At 47.2% G+C, this 18,417-nt stretch overlaps 1 long non-coding RNA gene across 1 annotated transcript; it reads right to left on the bottom strand.

Moving 5' to 3' along the window:
* Positions 1-2,121: 2,121 nt before the first annotated feature.
* LOC137332035 (uncharacterized) lies at positions 2,122-18,069 on the bottom strand. Its single transcript, XR_010965558.1, has 3 exons — positions 17,949-18,069; positions 8,955-9,038; positions 2,122-3,916 (listed from the first exon to the last, which is right to left on the bottom strand). It is a non-coding gene; the product is annotated as an uncharacterized lncRNA (long non-coding RNA).
* Positions 18,070-18,417: the final 348 nt, after the last annotated feature.

Below are 18,417 nucleotides of genomic sequence, written 5' to 3'. Positions count from 1 at the left end.
GGGCGAGTTGGCTGAGGTAGATTGGGAAATTAGATTAAAAGATATGAGGGTAGCTAAACAATGACAAACATTTAAAGAAATAATTCATAATTCTCAACGAATATACATTCCCTTGAGGAATAAAAACTCCAGGGGAAAAGTTAAGAGATAGTATTAGATTAAAAGAAAAGACTTACAATGTTGCCAAAAAGAGTAGTGAGTCTGAGGATTGGGAAGGTTTTAGAAATCAGCAAAGGATGAAATTGATAAAGAGGGAGAAAATTGAATATGAGAGTAAACTAGCAAGAAATACAAAAACAGATTGTAAGAGTTTCTACAAGTATGTAAAAAGGAGGAGAGTAGCGAAAGTAAACATGGGTCCCTTAGTGGCTGAGACAGGAGAAATTATAATGGGGAATAAGGAAATGGCAGAGACATTAAATAAATATTTTGTATCTGTCTTCACAGTAGAAGAAACAAAAAACATACTGGAAATAGTGGGGAACTAAGGGCCTAATGAGAGTGAGGAACTTAAAGTAATTAAGATTAGTAAAGAAAAAGTACTGGGGAAATTAATGGGACTAAAAGCCGACAAATCCCCTGGACCTGATGACCTACATCCTAGGGTTTTAGAAGAGGTGGCTGCAGAGATAGTGGATGCATTGGTTTTAATGTTCCAGAAATCCCTAGATTCTAGAACGGTCCCTGTGGATTGGAGGGTAGCAAATATAACCCCACTATTCAAGAAAGGAGAGAGAGAGAAAACAGGGAACTATAGGCCAGTTAACCTGACATCAGTAGTAGGGAAAATGCTAGAATCTATTATTAAGGATGTAGTAACAGAGCACTTAGAAAATCATAATATGATTAAGCAGAGTCAACACGGTTTTATGAAAGGAAAATCATGTGTGACAAATCTCTTTGAGTTTTTTGAGGGTGTAACTAGCAGCGTAGATAAGAGGGAACCAGTGGGTGTAGTATATTTGAAATTTCAAAAGGCATTCGATAAGGTGCCACACAAGAAGTTGTTAGCCAAGATTAGGGCTCATGGGATTGGGGGTAACATATCAGCATGGTTAGAGGATTGGTTAATGGACAGAAAACAGAGAGTAGGAATAAACGGGTCATTTTCGGGTTGGCAGGCTGTAACTAGTGGGGTACTGCAAGGATCAGTGCTTGGGCCTCAGATGTTTACAATCTGTATTAATGACTTAGATGAAGGGACCAAGTGTGATGTATCCAAGTTTGCTGACAATACAAAGCTAGGTGGGAAAGTAAGCTGTGAGGAGGACTCAAAGAGTCTGCAAAGGGATATAAACAGGTTAAGTGAGTGGGTGAGAAGGTGGCAGATGGAGAATAATGTGGAGAAATGTGAGGTTATTCACTTTTGTAGGAAGAATAGAAAAGCAGAATATTTTTTAAAAGGTGAGAGACTAAGAAACGTTGGTATTCAGAGGGATTTGGGTGTCCTTGTACACAAATCAGAGAAAATTAACAAGTAGGTACAGCAAGCAATTAGGAAGGCAAATGGTATGTTAGCCTTTATTGCAAGGGGGTTGGAGTATAAGAGTAAGGAGGTCTTGCTGCAATTATATAGGGCTCTGATGAGACCATAGCCTGAGTACAGTGCACAGTTTTGGTCTCCTTACTTAAGGATGGATATATTTGCCTTAGAGGGGGTGCAACGAAGGTTCACTGGATTGATTCCTGGGATGAGAAGGTTGTCCTATGAGGAGAGGTTGAGTAAAATGAGCCCATAATCTCTGGAGAATGTTGGAGCAATGAAAATCAGGGATGTACAAGATTCCAGAATTGGAGGAGCACAGAGATCTCGGAGGGTTGTAGGGCTGGAGGAGGTCACAGAGGTAGGGAGGGGCGAGGACATGGAGCGATTTAATTGCAATATAATTTTTGGTCCTATTTCCCTTTGAGGAAAACTCTCCGACACATTGGCATTACCTCGATTGTTTGCCTCATATCAAGGAAAACAGTATAGACATCGAGTTCTGAAAATTTAATCTGCTCCATATTTCATTCCAGAAGCCGTTGGGATCACTCACTCCAAACAGTCAGATTGAGATGGGAAAATTAAGCCAATATGTCAAGTTAGTCACAACGTAGAAGAAATAATTACAGTGTCAATTTGCTGTATGTTTTTTTTATTGAATGTAGCTTTCTAGCAGTCAAGTGAAAGATGCTGACCCTGGAGCATGAGACACTTCCAATTTCAGGTACTCAGTCTCTGCATCAAACACTCCCAGGGAAGGTACAGCATGGGTTAGCTACAAAGTAAAGCTCCCTCTACACTGTCCCATCAAACACTCCCAGGCAAGGTACAGCACGGGTTAGATACAGAGTAAAGCTCTTCCTAGACTGTCCCATTAAACACTCCCATGTCATGTACAACACGGGTTAGATACAGAGTAAAGCTCCCTCTACATTGTCCCATTAAACATTCCCATGTCAACTACAACACGGGTTAGATACAGAGTAAAGCTCTTCCTACACTGTCCCATTAAACATTCCCATGTCAACTACAACACAGGTTAGATACAGAGTAAAGCTCTTCCTACACTGTCCCATTAAACATTCCCATGTCAAGTACAACACGGGTTAGATACAGAGTAAAACTCCCTCTACACTGTCCCATTAAACACTCCCAGGGCAGGTACAGCACAGGTTAGATACAGAGTAAAGCTCCCTCTACACTGTCCCATCAAACACTCCCAGGGCAGGTACAGCACGGGTTAGATACAGAGTAAAGCTCCCTCTACACTGTCCCATCAAACACTCCCAAGTCATGTACTACACGGGTTAGATACAGAGTAATGCTCCCTCTAAATATCTCATTAAACATTCCCATGTCAATTACGACATAGGTTAGATGCAGAGTAAAGTTCCCACTATTGTGCCCCAACAATGTGTCTCACTCCCAGCCTCAGACGTGTGCCTCTTACTGCACCACTGTGGCATTTTTCCACTTCTCACAACATTCATTTTCCCATTGGCCTCAGTAAGTGAGATCGTGGATTACACCCAACTAGTGAGGACCAATTGGCGAAATGCCCGTGAGGAACTCGGATGAGGCTGGCCTAACCCTTTCATGGAGGAGTTTTACAGCCAGCAGAATGAGGGGGTCAGTCTGAGCTAAATTTGAACCCAGACCCCATGGTTCAGGATCAACAAGTCTCTGCCTTGCTTAAATTGAGAAACAAAAATGACCACCTGAGGACAACACACAGTTTGGGAAGAGAACGTGAGAAGATCTCAGAGTGGTATCATACCTATACTGAGTTAAAACATTATTCACATCTTCCCAAGATTCCTAAATGTTACCTATTTCTCAACAAACGATCTCTTTCACTGTGATACCATTTATTGTCAGAAACTCAGTCTTGTTGTTGGAAATGTCGTGGGAAGAATTCATGATTCCCCAAGGAAGGCCACCCTGCATGGGCTGAAGGGTCACAGGTCACGCTGAGTCCCATGTCACAGGTCACGCCGCCTCCGATGTGCACAGGAAACGCCGCCTCTGATGTCATGGGTTACACCATCTCTGATGTCACAGGTCACGCCGCCTCTGATGTCATGGGTCACGCCGCCTCTGATGTCACGGGTCACGCTGCCTCTGATGTCACGGGTCATGCTGCCTCTGATGTCACGGGTCACGCTGCCTCTGATGTCACGGGTCATGTCACTACCAATCACACCACGCTGTTCTGCGGTGGGCACCTCCAGATTCGGTAGACAATGACTGACAAGGTGGGGCCAAACATGAGGAAGCTCATCAAGATGATGGTGGCCAAGATCACCAGGATGATCGCCCAGATTTCCAGCACGTAGGTAGAAACAGCGGCAGCTGCCGGGGTGCTCACCAGCTCGTTCATTGCTGGCCGAGGCGAACAACACGGAAAAACAACCCTTTTACCGGAATCATCTGTAAAATAAAGGTCAAAAAGCAAAGAGGAAAAGGATATTCCCCCCCTTCTCATAACCCACTCACATAACCCACCCACCTCCCCAGGGCTCCCCCTCACTCGTGATCGACCCCCTCCCCCTCACTCGTGATTGACCCCTCTCCCCCACCTCCGCGATTGACCCCCCTCCTCCGCGATTGACCCCCCTCCTCCGCGATCGACCCCCCTCCTCCGCGATCGACCCCCCCTCCTCCGCGATTGACCCCCCTCCTCCGCGATCGACCCCCCTCCTCCGCGATCGACCCCCCCACCTCCGCGATCGACCCCCCTCCTCCGCGATCGACCCCCCTCCTCCGCGATCGACCCCCCTCCTCCGCGATCGACCCCCCCTCCTCCGCGATCGACCCCCCCACCTCCGCGATCGACCCCCCCACCTCCGCGATCGAACCCCCCCCACCTCCGCGATCGAACCCCCCCCACCTCCGCGATCGACCCCCCCCACCTCCGCGATCGACCCCCCCCCACCTCCGCGATCGACCCCCTCAGCTCGCCGTCGGCACGGTAACGGGGCCCATAGAACGCACCGGGCCTCCCGCTGGCCGGGTGGGTCTCAGGGCCGAGCTCGCTCCACCCGTCAGCCGCCCGATAGTTACAATCTGCCCCAGGCATCTTACATGGAGCATTGAGCTTCCTTCTGGTGCGGCATGATTCAAAGAGTCGCCCACACTGTTTATCTGTTCCTTATATATCATGGGAGCCCGTCCTGCCTCTGCCTTATAAGTAACTCTTAATGTGCTGGCTTTATCCTTTGTTAGTATATGATATAATCTGAGAAGCTCTGTAACCCTGTAACCACAAGATGTCAGCGGATTCAAGTCCCCACTCCAGAGACTTGAGCACGTAATCGAGGCCGACACTCCCAGTGCAGTACTGAGGGAGTTCCGCACAGTCTGAAGGCGCCGTCTTTCGGCTGAGACGTTAAACCGAGTCTGCCCTATCAGGTGGACGTAAAAGATCCCACGGCCACTATTTCGAAGAAGAGCAGGGGGAGTTCTCCCCGGTGTCCTGGGGCCAATATTTATCCCTCAATCAACATCACTAAAATAGATTAACTGGTCGTTATCACATCGCTGTTTGTGGGATCTTGCTGTGTGCAAATTGGCTGCCGCGTTTCCTACATTACAACAGCGACCTCACTTCAAAAAGTACCTCATTGGCTGTAAAGCGCTTTGGGACGTCCTGAGATCGTGAAAGGTGCCGTATAATTGCAAGTCTTTCTTTTTTCTCTTTATTGACACTGGGGACATTTTGACCTGTATGTGGGCGCAGCGATCTCACTGGGATGTTTTTGGAGGCGGTACCATGGAATACTGCTGAGCACATTTTGTACAACACCAGAACTTTAGACTAGTTTTAAATAGAAACAAAGGCTTAACGAAAAGTTGGCTTCTAACCGAGTCACAGAACTGTGAGAACAAAGTAAAAACCTAGCTAGACATCTGTCCTCCAGCTTAGGGTTTCTGCTGAAATTACTGGTTTTAAGTGGTCGGTTTATTGCTTACTGCCTCAAATTTACAAATGTGTGGGGTAGATTTCCCTTTTTTACCACCTGTTCCCGTTCTCCCATCACCCCTGTGCTCGCTGACTTTCATTGGCTGTCAATCTGGCAACGCCTCGATTTTAAAATTCTCATCCTTGTTTTCAAATCCCTCCATGGCCTCGCCCCTCCCTGTCTCTGTAACCTCGTCCAGCCCTATAACCCTCCGATATCTCTGCGCTCTTCCAAATCTGGCCCCTTGTGAATCCCCGATTTCCTTCACTCCACCATTGGCGGGCGTGCCTTCAGCTGCCTGGGCCCTAAGCTCTGGAATTCCCTCCCTAAACCTCTCCGCCTCCCCACCTCTCTCTCCTCCTTTAAGACGCTCCTTAAAACCTACCTCTTTGACCAAGCACCTGTCCTAATATCTCCTTATGTGGTTCAGTGTCAAATTTTGTCTGTTTTCGCTGCTGGGAAGCGCCTTGGGACGTTCTTACTACATTAAAGACCCTGTATAAATGCAAGTTGTTGTTGTTCTAGCAAATAGCCAGAACAGATACTATGGGCCGAATGGCCTGTTCCTGTGCTATAATCCTCTACAGTTCTGTGAATGAGAACATTGGCCATTGCCTATCATCCCAAGCCCATGGGGTCTATCATACGTGCAGAGGTTTGTGCCAATCTCTGCCCTATGCCATGTGAGCTGTGCTCTCTTCCTTTATACAGAAGCACACATGATTGCTTCAAAAGCTAAGGGCAGCATTGAATCAGCGTTGAAAAATGGGCCTATATGCTCTGGAGTTTAGAAGAGTGAGAGGTGATCTCATTGAAATATATAAGATTCTGAGGGGGCTCGACAGGGCAGATGCTGAGAGGCTGTTTCCCCTGGCTGGAGGCATAGTCTCAGGATAAGGGGTCGGCCATTTAAGACTGAGATGAGGAGGAATTTCTTCACTCAGAGGGTTGTGAATCTTTGGAATTCTCTACCCCAGAGGGCTGTGGATGTTCCGACATTGAATACATTCATGACTGAGATCGATAGATTTTTGGATATGGGGATCGGGTGGGAAAGTGGAGTTGAGGTCGAAGATCAGCCATGATCTTACTGACTGGCGGAGCAGGCTCGAGGGGTCGTATGGCCTACTCCTGCTCCGATTTTTTTATGTTCTTACATTCTTATGGTGCCTGCTTCAGGCACTTGGTGACTGTACAACATCAGGAGTGATTAAGACGTAAAATATTTATACAAATTTTTGCTTTAAGCACCTTGTGTTTCAACTATTCACCATTTCTGGGTAAACACACAAACGATGGCAACAAATTAACCGTAAAATACTCTGCTCATTCAGTTCTGGGACCTGTATCTAACCCGTGCTGTACCTGCCCTGGGAGTGTTTGATGGGACAATGTAGAGGGAGCTTTACTCTGTATCTAACCCGTGCTGTACCTGCCCTGGGAGTGTTTGATGGGACAATGTAGAGGGAGCTTTACTCTGTATCTAACCCGTGCTGTACCTGCCCTGGGAGTGTTTGATGGGACAATGTAGAGGGAGCTTTACTCTGAATCTAACCCGTGCTGTACCTCCCCGGGGAGTGTTTGATGGGACAGTGTAGAGGGAGCTTTACTCTGTATCTAACCCATGCTGTACCTGCCCTGGGAGTGTTTGATGGGGACAGTGTAGAGGGAGCTTTACGCTGTATCTAACCCGTGCTGTACCTGCCCTGGGAGTGTTTGATGGGACAGTGTAGAGGGAGCTTTACTCTGTATCTAACCTGTGCTGTACCTGCCCTGGGAGTGTTTGATGGGAGAGTGTAGAGGGAGCTTTACTCTGTATCTAACCTGTGCTGTACCTGCCCTGGGAGTGTTTGATGGGAGAGTGTAGAGGGAGCTTTACTCTGTATCTAATCCGTGCTGTACCTGCCCCTGGGAGTGTTTGATGGGACAGTGTACAGGGAGCTTTACTCTCGATCTAACCCTTGCTGTACATCTCTGTACGTGCTGAGTGTTTGTTGCTGACACTGGGTGCCTGAAATGGAAAGTTTTTCATTCCCGAATGCCAAATTCTCCTTCCCCACAAAAAAATAACAAGTTGTCTGAGTTCTGATAATATTGCAGTGACTGTAATAAAACTGTGCCCTGAGGCTCTCGCATGACAGGTGGGTGTTGAAATTTGCAACAACTCTGCAATAAATGTTTTCAACCACTAAGTATTATTAGCTAAACAAATACTCCCTATCTGCAATGCAAATATACCAGGGATGTAACTTTTATTCATTTTAAATCTGATGTAACCACAGCCTCTCCTACACAGTGGCTCAGTGGGATAGATTTTGACTTTGTGTGATAGCGTAAAACAGGTGATAACAAATCCACAGCTTATTTTACATCTCTCCTGATTTTTATTTCCATTGAACTCAAATCGGGGAGAGATGTAAAAATCAGCTGCCGCCTCACTATCGCCTGTTTTACACTGTTTACCGAGTGAGTAACTGAGGTAAACAGGCCAAGTCAATCCCCGGTCCTGCTCTGAGCCAGGGAGCGGGTACGGCCTCCAGAGAGGAGAGAATAATCGGTCAGGCTCCTGATTGCCCTCTAGGCAGTCGGGCGGAGGTGGCGTGGGAATGGGGATCGGATGCAGCTGTGAGCCCGCACCTCCCCTGCAGTCGAATAGCCCGCTGAGAGTCTCTGCTGGTCTCTCCAGTCGGACGAGGTAGCGGAAGGGGTGAATTCACAGAATCCCTCGCTCCCGGCAGAAAGGTGTGCCCGAAGGGATAATGCTGCACCACTGCGGTGCCGAATCACCCCGTGTAACGGTCCGTTCGATCGTGACTCCGTCCTGCCGGGGGAGGGGGATCAGACACATCCCAGTGAGGAGTCAATATCTTCAGCAGACACAAGGGGTGAAAATTAACAAGCAAAATAAAAAAATGTCTTAAACGTCTAAGTAAATGAAGATTAAGAAGGAAAGATGTACATTTATACAGTGCCTTTACACAACCTCAGGACAACCAAAAGCGCTTTACAGCCAATGAAGTACTATTTTGAAGTATTGTCACTGTTGTAATGTAGGAAACGCGGCAGCCAATTTGCGCACAGCAAGATCCCACAAACAGCAATGTGATGAATGACTGGATAATCTGTTTTTAGTGATGTTGGTTGAGGGATAAATATTGGCCCAGGACACCAGGGGGAACTCCCCCTGCTCTTCTTTGAAATAGTGGCCGTGGGGATCTTTTACATCCACCTGAGAGGGCAGACGGGGCCTCGGTTTAACGTCTCATCCGAAAGACGGCACCTCCGACAGTGCAGCACTCCCTCAGTACCCCGCACTGGGAGTATCAGACTAGATTTTGTGCTCAAGTCTCTGGAGCAGGTCCCAAGCCCACGACTGTCTGACTAAGAGGCGAGAGAGTGCTACCCACTGTGCCACGGCTGACACCTTAAGTCAAGATTGGAACAAGAGAGGGCACCAAAAGTTGACCCATCATACGATACAGACACAAAATCAGTCTGAAATCTACCAGATTGCCAGCAGCACACGAAGACAGGACGACTTCAATAGGCTGGGATCTGCCTCGATTCATCCGGCATCAGAATGCATAAACCTGAGAATTCACACAAGCATAAAGAAAAGGTTGTTCATTATAAAACTAGAATTACATAGAATGTACAGCACAGAAACAGGCCATTCGGCCCAACTGGTCTATGCTGGTGTTTATGCTCCACACGAGCCTCCTCCCTCCCTACTTCATCTCACCCTATCAGTATATCCTTCTATTCCTTTCTCCCTCATGTTTATCTAGCTTCCCCTTAAATGTATCTACACTATTCACCTCAACTACTCCTTGTGGTAACGAGTTCCACATTCTCACCACTCTCTGGGTAAAGAAGTTTCTCCTGAATTCCCTATTGGATTTATTAGTGACTATCTTATATTTATGGTCCATAGTTCTGGTCACCCCCACAAGTGGAAACATCTTCTCCACGTCTACTCTATCGAACCCCTTCATGATTTTGAAGACCTCTATCAGGTCACCCCTCAGCCTTCTCTTTTCTAAAGAAAAGAGCCCCAGCCTGCTCAGTCTTTCCTGATAGTTATAACCTCTCAGTTCTGGTAACATCCTAGTAAATCTATTTAGGCCACTATTACATCTCTCAGAAACGCCTGAAAGCACTTCACGTATAATGAGTTACTCTGGAGTGCACAGTGCACCGTTGTTGTATAGGCAAATGCTATTTTGCACACAGCAAGATCCCACAAACTGTATAGAAAATGAATGATCTGCTTCAGGGATTTAGGGGCAGTTCCCTGTACCTGGGGCTATTGGATTGCTTGGGTGCAGGCAATACAGGAAAGTCAGCCGTGCTCCTATACGGACATACAATCTCTCCACCTGATTCTCCCGTGATCACTGAACCCGGGCGATGGGACGTGCTCAGGCACAGGACCAGGAGGACCTACCCCATTATCTCGCTACAGGAGGGTCTTTACCGACCTGCAAAAATAATCTCAGTCTGTCCGCACCATTAACAACCGCCAGTAAATGTGTTGTCTTCGCTGCCCCTTGCAGAGTGGGATGGATGTAATTAACAGCATCTCACCCATGGCACGTGAGAAAAAACAACAGAGCAAGCAACTTAACAAAAGAACATCGTAACTACAACACGCAAGAGCAGAGCAAACACCTCAACAGCAAGCATCTTACCTACGGCACGCAAGAGAAAGAAGAGAGCAAAGCCCTTAACAGCATACGTCTTACCTACGACATACAAGAGAGAAAACAGAGCAAGTAGATTAATAACGCATAGCAGGGATCAACACGTTCAGGAGGAGGGGGTTATTGGAAAGAGAAGATGCTTAGTTTCCAACTGTTGATTCCCTCTGAGTTCCTTTCTCCCCTCCTTATCCTCCAGTCATTCTATCTTTAACCAGGAGTACCGCTTGGTACAGCTGACGTATACTCACACAGAAACATGCAGATACACGAGTACATATACACACACGCACAAACAGTAGCGCACAGAATCAAAAGGTTTGTTGACTGAGAGCCAAACTTGGCACTGGAGGATGGGAGACGTTGACAGGTTTTCCCATTTCCCTGACACCATGGCTGAGACAACAACAACAACTTGCATTTATATAGCGTCTTTAATGTAGTAAAACATCCCAAGGCACTTCACAGGAGTGTAATCAAACAAAATTTGACACCGAGCCACATAAGGAGATATTAGGACAGGTGACCACAAGCTTGGTCAAAGAGGTAGGTTTTAAGGAGCTTCTTAAAGTTGGAGAGAGAGGTAGAGAGGCGGAGAGGTTCAGGGAGGGAATTCCAGAGCTTAGGGCCCAGGCAGCAGAAGTCACGGCCGCCAATGGTGGGCCAAAGGGAGTGGGGGCTGGACAAGAGGTCAGAATTGGAGACGGGTAAAACTCAGCCAGCAGACGAGTGTCAGTGGAGGTTGTCCTAATGCACTGGTCGTAAAGGCAGTCCATAACGGAGCCGCGTAGACAAGGAGGGTTTCCAGTGCCCGGGTTAGCTGATCCCAGCAGGGGCTGGCGTTAGGGGCTTTGCTATCAGTGGCAGTGTCTCTAAAGAAAGAAAGAAAGACTTGCATTTATATAGCACCTTTCACAACCTCACAACATCCCAAAGCACTTTGCAACCAATAAGTTACTTTTTGAAGTGTAGTCACTTTTGTAATGTACGAAACGCAGCAGCCAATTTGCGCACAGCAAGATCCCACAAGCAGCAATGCGATAATGACCAGATCATCTGTTTAAGTGATGGTGGTTGAGGGATAAATATTGCTCGAGACTGAGGAAGAAGGAAAATATGAAAAAACCTCGGTCAGGAGTCGCACCCTAATCACTATCGAGCGCCATCTGCTGGAGTGAATGGGTGTCTGAAGAAGAAGGGATCCTGCACGAATGTGATGCCCCGCTTGGTTGAATAGCCAACACTCGCTGTCCAAACCGGCGCTCGGGTCAATTACTGGAGGTTCGTCATAGTTTGAACCAGACTGTGTGGAGTGCTGTAGGGGGAGGAGAGGGCAATCTGGAACCTAACCTGGCTTTTTTTTTTACTTCTCACATATTTCCCAGCTGCCGCCTACCTAATCACCAAGGTCAAGTTACAGCCTTGTTCCCTTCAAGTCGCGTCTACAAAGCACAATAATCCATGAGGGACTGGAGAAGTCCAGTTTCCTAGGAATGCCCTCCATCATATATATAATCATAGAATCATAGAATAATACAGCACAGGAGACCATTCGGCCCATCATGCCTGTGCTAGCTCTCTGAAAGAGCTATCCAATTAGACCCACTCCCCTGCTCTTTCTCCTTCGCCCTGCAATTTTTTCCTTTTTCCTTTTGAAAGTTACTTTTGAATCTGCTTCCACCGCCCTTTCAGGCAGTGCATTCCGGATCGTAATAACTCGGTGCGTCAAAAAAACTTTCTCGTCATCTCCCCTCTGGCTTTTGTAACATGCGGAGTTAAATGTTACATTTAGATATTCCCCTCCGCACGTGGCTTTACCTGATCACCAAACGTATCGGGGAGTCGGGCGCTGATGTCAATGCGTGCGACCGTGGCCCGTGTAAGATTCCAGTTGGAAAATTGTGCAGCAGAAAATTGGGCATTCAAATTCCTGAGGGGTATCCTATTCGTGGGAGCCCTATATCATAAGGTGCATTTTATTGCTCTTTGTATAATCTGCACCCCAATAAGCCCAAGTAGGTCGCGGTTACATAAACACTCACCCCCATCCTGGGCTGGGCTGAAGCTCTACAATCGGCTTCAGGACCCCTGGAGCAGGGAGGTTTAAAAAAGATCAGCTTGGATTCAGACGCTATTTCGGACCATTAAAGTAGTCAGTCCTGCTGGAAAGTGCATGTTGGAATTAGGACAGGTTTGGGGTCAGTGTGACGTCCACATCCTGAGAACAAATTTAAAAAAAAACACATGAACCACGGCCACTGTGCAAGGCCCCCGTTGGCCACCTGTGGCCCATGAAACCTGGTGCTCGATGGTATGGTCTATATTAGCACGCGGGTGTGAGAGAGAGTCTATCTGTTGGATGACAATGCATCAGTGGGTAGGGAGTCAATGTCAGGGGTTGGAGAAAGGAGACAGAACATGAATATAGTGCAGCTACAGAGAAATAAAGGAAAGCTCACCTGGGCCTCTTTGATTCAAGGGCTGGAGACTACACATGATGCTCGGACTGGTTAAGTTAACAAAGTCAGGGAATGGGAAAGATTAAGAATTCATTTTGATGGTTTTCGGGCTTTTTGATGTTCTGCTACTGAGTTAGCCGCGGGTTGATTAAAAAAAGATTTATTTCAAAGTCTTGAAGTTGGGAGAATGAACAGGCCTCAAGAATGTTTTAGAAAACAGTTGTGACGTCTTTGACCTTAAAGTTGGCTCATCTCCAAGTCCCTGAGATGGAAGATTGCCTGGGAAGATGTCCTTGACTGCTAGTCCATGGTGTCTCGTTATAGAGAATTCCATCGTGAGTTCTCCAGATCAGCTGCCAGAACATCAGAGGAAAATGGTACACCAGCCGATCGGGAGAAAACCCCCAAGGAAATTCTCGTGCCAATGTCTATTCCCTCATGAGTATTTGTGTTGATCAAAGTCAGGAACGTCACTGAGGAACGTCAGTGAGAACTGTGGGTGAGAAACGTGACCGTCGAATGTGAGTGAGAAATTAAAGTGAGGAATGTGAGTGCGAAATGTCACTGAGGGATGTGACCATTCAGAACCACTCAGCTCCAGATCTCATTGCAGTCTTGGCCCAAACATGGACACAAGGGTTGAATTCTGAAGGTGAGGTGAGAGTGACATCAAGGCAGCATTTAACCAAGCGTGGCACCAAGGAACCCTAGTAAAACTGAAGTCAATGGGGATGAGGGGGGAAATTGCTGGATGGTGTCGAGCTTCTTGAGTGTTGTTGGAGCTGCACTCACCCAGGCAAGTGGAGAGTATTCCATCACACTCCTGACTTGTGCCTTGTAGATGGTGAAAAGGCTTTGGGGAGTCAGGAGGTGAGTCACTCGCCACAGAATACCCAGCCTCTGACCTGCTGTATGTACATTTTTGTGGCTGGTCTCAGTTTTGTTTCTGGTCAATGGTGACCCCCAGGATGTTGATGGTGGGTGATTGGCGTGGTGCCATTGAATGTCAAGGGGAGGTGGTTGGACTTTTAGATGAGATGTTAAACCGAGGCCCCGTCTGCCCTCTCAGGTGGACGTAAAAGAAGAAGAAGAAGAGCAGGGGAGTTCTCCCCAACATCTCTAAAACAGATTATCTGGTCATTATCACATTGCTGTTTGTGGGACCTTGCTGTGCACAAATTGGCTGCCGCATTTCCTACATTACAGCAGTGACTACACTTCAAAAGTACTTCATTGGCTACAAAGTGCTTTAGGGTGTCCTGGGGTCGTGAAAAGCAAGTCCTTTTTCTAAGTCGAAACTGTTTCTAAGTCTTACTACTTTTCTTCACATAACACGAGCCCGTATTCAGGCCTGTCTCTAAGCTTTCAGCTTCTCTAGGGCTGTAACAGGTATTTTTTTTTGTGGTTGTTTATCAGCTCTTTCTAGTTTTCTCAGTTTGTACGCATGGAGTCTGTGCACGTATCATAGGCCGTGCAAAAAAACGTTCATGTGATAAACAGGAGGGTTTTTGCGGTCAATCTGTTTGCAGCCTGTGTGAAGCACAAATCTTTTAAATAGAAAGAGGAAGTCTTTATTTAGACATGGGCGATGTCGGATCAGCTGCTCCTTATACATCTCTCCCAATTTTCAATTCCTTAGAAAGGCCTTGGAGAGGGTACAGAAGAGATTTACTGGAATGCTACCAGGGATGAGGGACTTCAGTTATGTGGAGAGACTGGAGAAGCTGGGATTGTTCTCCTCAGAGCAGAGAAGGTTAAGGGGAGATTTGACAGAGGTGTTCAAAATCATGAACGGTTTTGATAGAGTAAATAAGGAGACACTGATTCCAGTGGCAGAAGGGTCGGTAACCAGAGGACACAAATTCAAGGTGATCGGCAAAAGAACCAGAGGCGACATGAGGGAAAAAAATTTACACAGCGAGTTGTTATGATCTGGAATGCGCTGCCTGAAAGGGCAGTGGAAGCAGATTCAATAGTAACTTTCAAAAGGGAACTGGATAAATACTTGAAGGGAGGTAATTTTCAGGGTTATGGGGAGAGAGCAGGGGAGTGGGACTAATGGGATAGCTCTAACAAAGGGCTGGCACAGGCACGATGGGCCGAATGGCCTCCTTCTGTGCTGTATCATTCTATGATTCTATGATCCTTGGAAGTCAATGGAAATGGGTCTAATAGCCTGCTTCTGTTCTAATCGACCTTCAGACACAGTGCTGTAATATAAGCGAGGTACTTGTTGCTATAATGTGCTATAAGTGAGACAGCATTGCGATAGAAATAAGACAAGTGCCATCAGAAGCTTGGAGCACAACCGCCAGAGGTGCCGGCCATTTCGGTTTAGCGCTGTCCACCATTTTGTTCTGAGCTCTCAACCGGCCCTTATTATGTGCCTGGGAACCCGACACGCACACGCACATGCCACCCGGGGCCGTTACATAGAGATCAGGGGCGCGAGCCTTGGCTGACCTTTTCCCTTTCCCTGGTCCAAGGGGTGCAAAGGCTAACTGCAACCCCTCCGCTGATGCTTGAGGCAAGGCCAGAATAGGGATCAAACCCGGAGGGGTCTTCGTGATGTCTGTGGTTTGGAAAGTGTGTGCGTCACATCAGCCAAAAAGGAAGCTTGCTTTGGGGATCTTGTTAAATGATGAGGGGACTGTGTAACGTTAATCAGGGCCAGGGCGGTCTCCTGGGCTAGTTTTGATCGCCTAAGGGGGTAGTAGAAGAATTTTCCAGATTTTTTCCCCCCAAATTGGCCCAGGTTTTATCTGGTTTTTAGCGTCTCCCAGGAGATCACATGACTTTCGGGTGGGGTGGGGAGTGTCTGTATCGTGATGTACAAGGCATCGTGATTGTGGGAGACAGGCTAGATGTACCACTGGATCTTTTTCCATCTGTCATTGTTCGTATGTTTATATATATAGTGTCAGCTGTCAGCTGTGTCTCAGTGGGTAGCACTCTCCCCTCTGAGTCACAAAGGTTTGTGGGTTTAAGCCCCACTCCAGAGACTTGAACACATAATCCAGGCTGAAAACCTAGTGCCAGTACTGAGGGAGTGCTGCACTGTCGGAAGTGCCGTCTTTCGATGAGACGTTAAACTGAGGCCTCAGTCTGCCAGACTGTAAAAGATCCCATGGCACTATTTCAAAGTAGAGCAGGGGAAATCTCTGCCAGTGTCTTGGGCCAATATTTATCCCCTCAACCAACTAAAACTGATTATCTGGTCATTATCTCATTACTGTTTGAGGGAGCTTGCTGTGCGCAAATTGGCTGCCACGTTTCCCACATTACAACAGTGACCACTCTGCAAAAAAGTACTTAATTGGCTGTAAAGCACTTTGGGACATCCTGAGAACGTGAAAGATGCTGTATAAATACAAATCTTTCTTTACCAGCCTTTGTGCCCTTGAATGCTGGAGATTTGGTAATCTAATTTTACTCATAGTACACAGGGTTGGCCATCTCTCCCATTAATGGCACATTAGAAGTAATGAGCTTCGGATCGATTGCATTGTGATAGCTCATCATTTCTCCCTTTCCATGGCCACTATTCCCTGCAAAGTACAAAAACGGGACAGAGCAAGTACAAGTGGGGCTGGGGATGTGGATTAGATCATCGAGAGCTGGCTCCCAAACGAGAGCAGTCTCGTCATCAGAGAAGGTGGGCTTCATTGCAAATTGCGTTTGGAACGGTGCATCTTATTAAGTGGTCCGGCTCCCCCACAGGCCAAAGTGGCCTTGCCCGGTGGGGCAGTGAATGGTTTGGTTCAGGAAGATCCCAGGTTCGATCCCCGGGGAGAGCGAGTATCGGGTGAGGGTAGGATTGGATTGGGCGGCAACGCCTGCCACAGTGGAATAGCTGTCTAAGTTCACACGTGAAGTGCTGGAGGGTGGCTGGCATTTGTTGGAACCCTTGCCCCAGCACGAGTCAGCATCTTCGGGGGGGGGGCGGGGGGGAAGAGGGCAGATTTATTTTCCTAGAAGTGCCACAAGTCTATCTGACACTGAAAAAGAACTAAAAGCAAGGACAGCTAGCTCCTCTAAATTAAAAAGAAACCTACATACAAAAATCATAAAATAATCATATATTCACTAACGGACAATGCATCTTTTTCACAATACATAAACTGGGTTTGATAAAAATCAGCACTGCCATAAGTTACCATCAAATTATAATATTTTCAATATAATATATTAAAGCTCTTGTAAAGGTTTCAGCCGTGACTCAGTGGGCAGCACTCTCGCCTGTGAGTCAGAAGGTGGTGGTTTCAAGCCCCACTCCAGAGACTTGAGCCCATAATCCAGGCTTGACACTCCCAGTGCCAGTACTGAGGGAGTGCTGCACTGTCGGAGGTGCCGTCTTTCCGGTGAGACATTAAACCGAGGCCCCGTCTGCCCTCTCAGGTGGATGTAAAAGATCCCACGGCCACTATTTCGAAGAAGAGCAGGGGAGATCCCCCCCGGTGTCCTGGGCCAATGTTTATCCCTCAACCAACATCACTAAAAACAGATTATTCGGTCAATTAACACATCGCTGTTTGTGGGACCTTGCTGTGCGCAAATTGGCTGCCGCGTTTCCTACGTTACAACAGTGATTACCCTTCATAAAAGTGCATCATTGGCTGTAAAACGCTTTGGGACGTCCTGAGAATCATGAAAGGCGCTAGATAAATGCAAGTTCTTTCTTTTAAAAAATGGGTTAACGCCCGCCTGTAGGTAGCAGATCGGTACGTAGAACTCGAATGCTCGAAAGTGAATTTCACCAGTCAGTTGTTCTAACCAGATGTTGGAAGTAGCAATGATTGGGAGGGAGAAAAGCCCACAAGAACTTTGCTCTTCTTTCACTGATCCATAAAGATGGTGCTAAGTTGCCCCAGTGTCATCGACAGAGAAACAAACTTGCACGGGTGCCTTTGGTTTCAAGGAGACACGACTAACAAACGGACTGGAAAGTGAAGTCCGATTAAAATAGCACCAAGAGGAAACTTATAAAACTAAACCGTAACGTTATTGCGCGTGTTTATCAGATGCTCTTATGACCTGCGGAGCCCACCGCTCGGGGAAATTTCCCCGAGGCGCTCTCTCTTTTCTTTTCTTTAAAGTTCGCTTTCCTCCCCTAAAACACAGAGCCTTTTATTATCTCACTTTAGCTTAGCACCTAAGGCAGTCTCGCAGCCACGGTGACCGACCCCATGACATTCCTCCGCTCGCTTTTCCTTTTGTTAAATCAACAAAGGGGTGGGAGAGAAAGAGAATAGAACTGATTCTGCTGGAAATGGTCAGGTGCCCCGCCCGCCCGCCCGCCCGACCAACCTGTAACGGAGGCCCCCGAAACCGTTCTACTTACACAGGGGATCCCGAGGCGGTGGGATCGGCGAGATCTGGCCGTGTGTGTGAACTTCTTCAGTCTGCCTGCCAGATGCTGTTTCCTCCCTCCTAGGACCTGCCCCGCCTGCTCGTGACTTGACTGCTCCTATTCGAGAAAAAAAAGCAAGAAGGCACTTCAGGAATAAATCTTACGTTTCACGGACATTTTTTCCATCGAAAAAGTTTTTTTCGAACGTTTCCCTTTGGTTTTTGTTTGCGGGGGGGGGGGTTGGTGGGGGGGTTTCGGCGGAGGATAAGAAATTAAAATGGAAACTGAAATTTTTTTTTTAAAACAGGCAAATCAATTAACAGTGAGAGGTCAAAGGGGGAGGAGAGGGCGCAGGGGCAATTTCCTAGAATGGTACCAGGGATGAGGGACTTCAGTTACGTGGAGAGATTGGAGAAGCTGGGGTTGTTCTCCGTACAGCAAAAAACAACAACAGGAGGGG

The sequence above is a fragment of the Heptranchias perlo genome, chromosome 14 (genome assembly GCF_035084215.1).
Source record: "Heptranchias perlo isolate sHepPer1 chromosome 14, sHepPer1.hap1, whole genome shotgun sequence".
Taxonomy (NCBI): Eukaryota; Metazoa; Chordata; class Chondrichthyes; order Hexanchiformes; family Hexanchidae; genus Heptranchias; species Heptranchias perlo.
The sequence above is the reverse complement of the archived record's forward strand: the minus strand, read 5'-3'. Positions and strand labels throughout refer to the sequence as shown.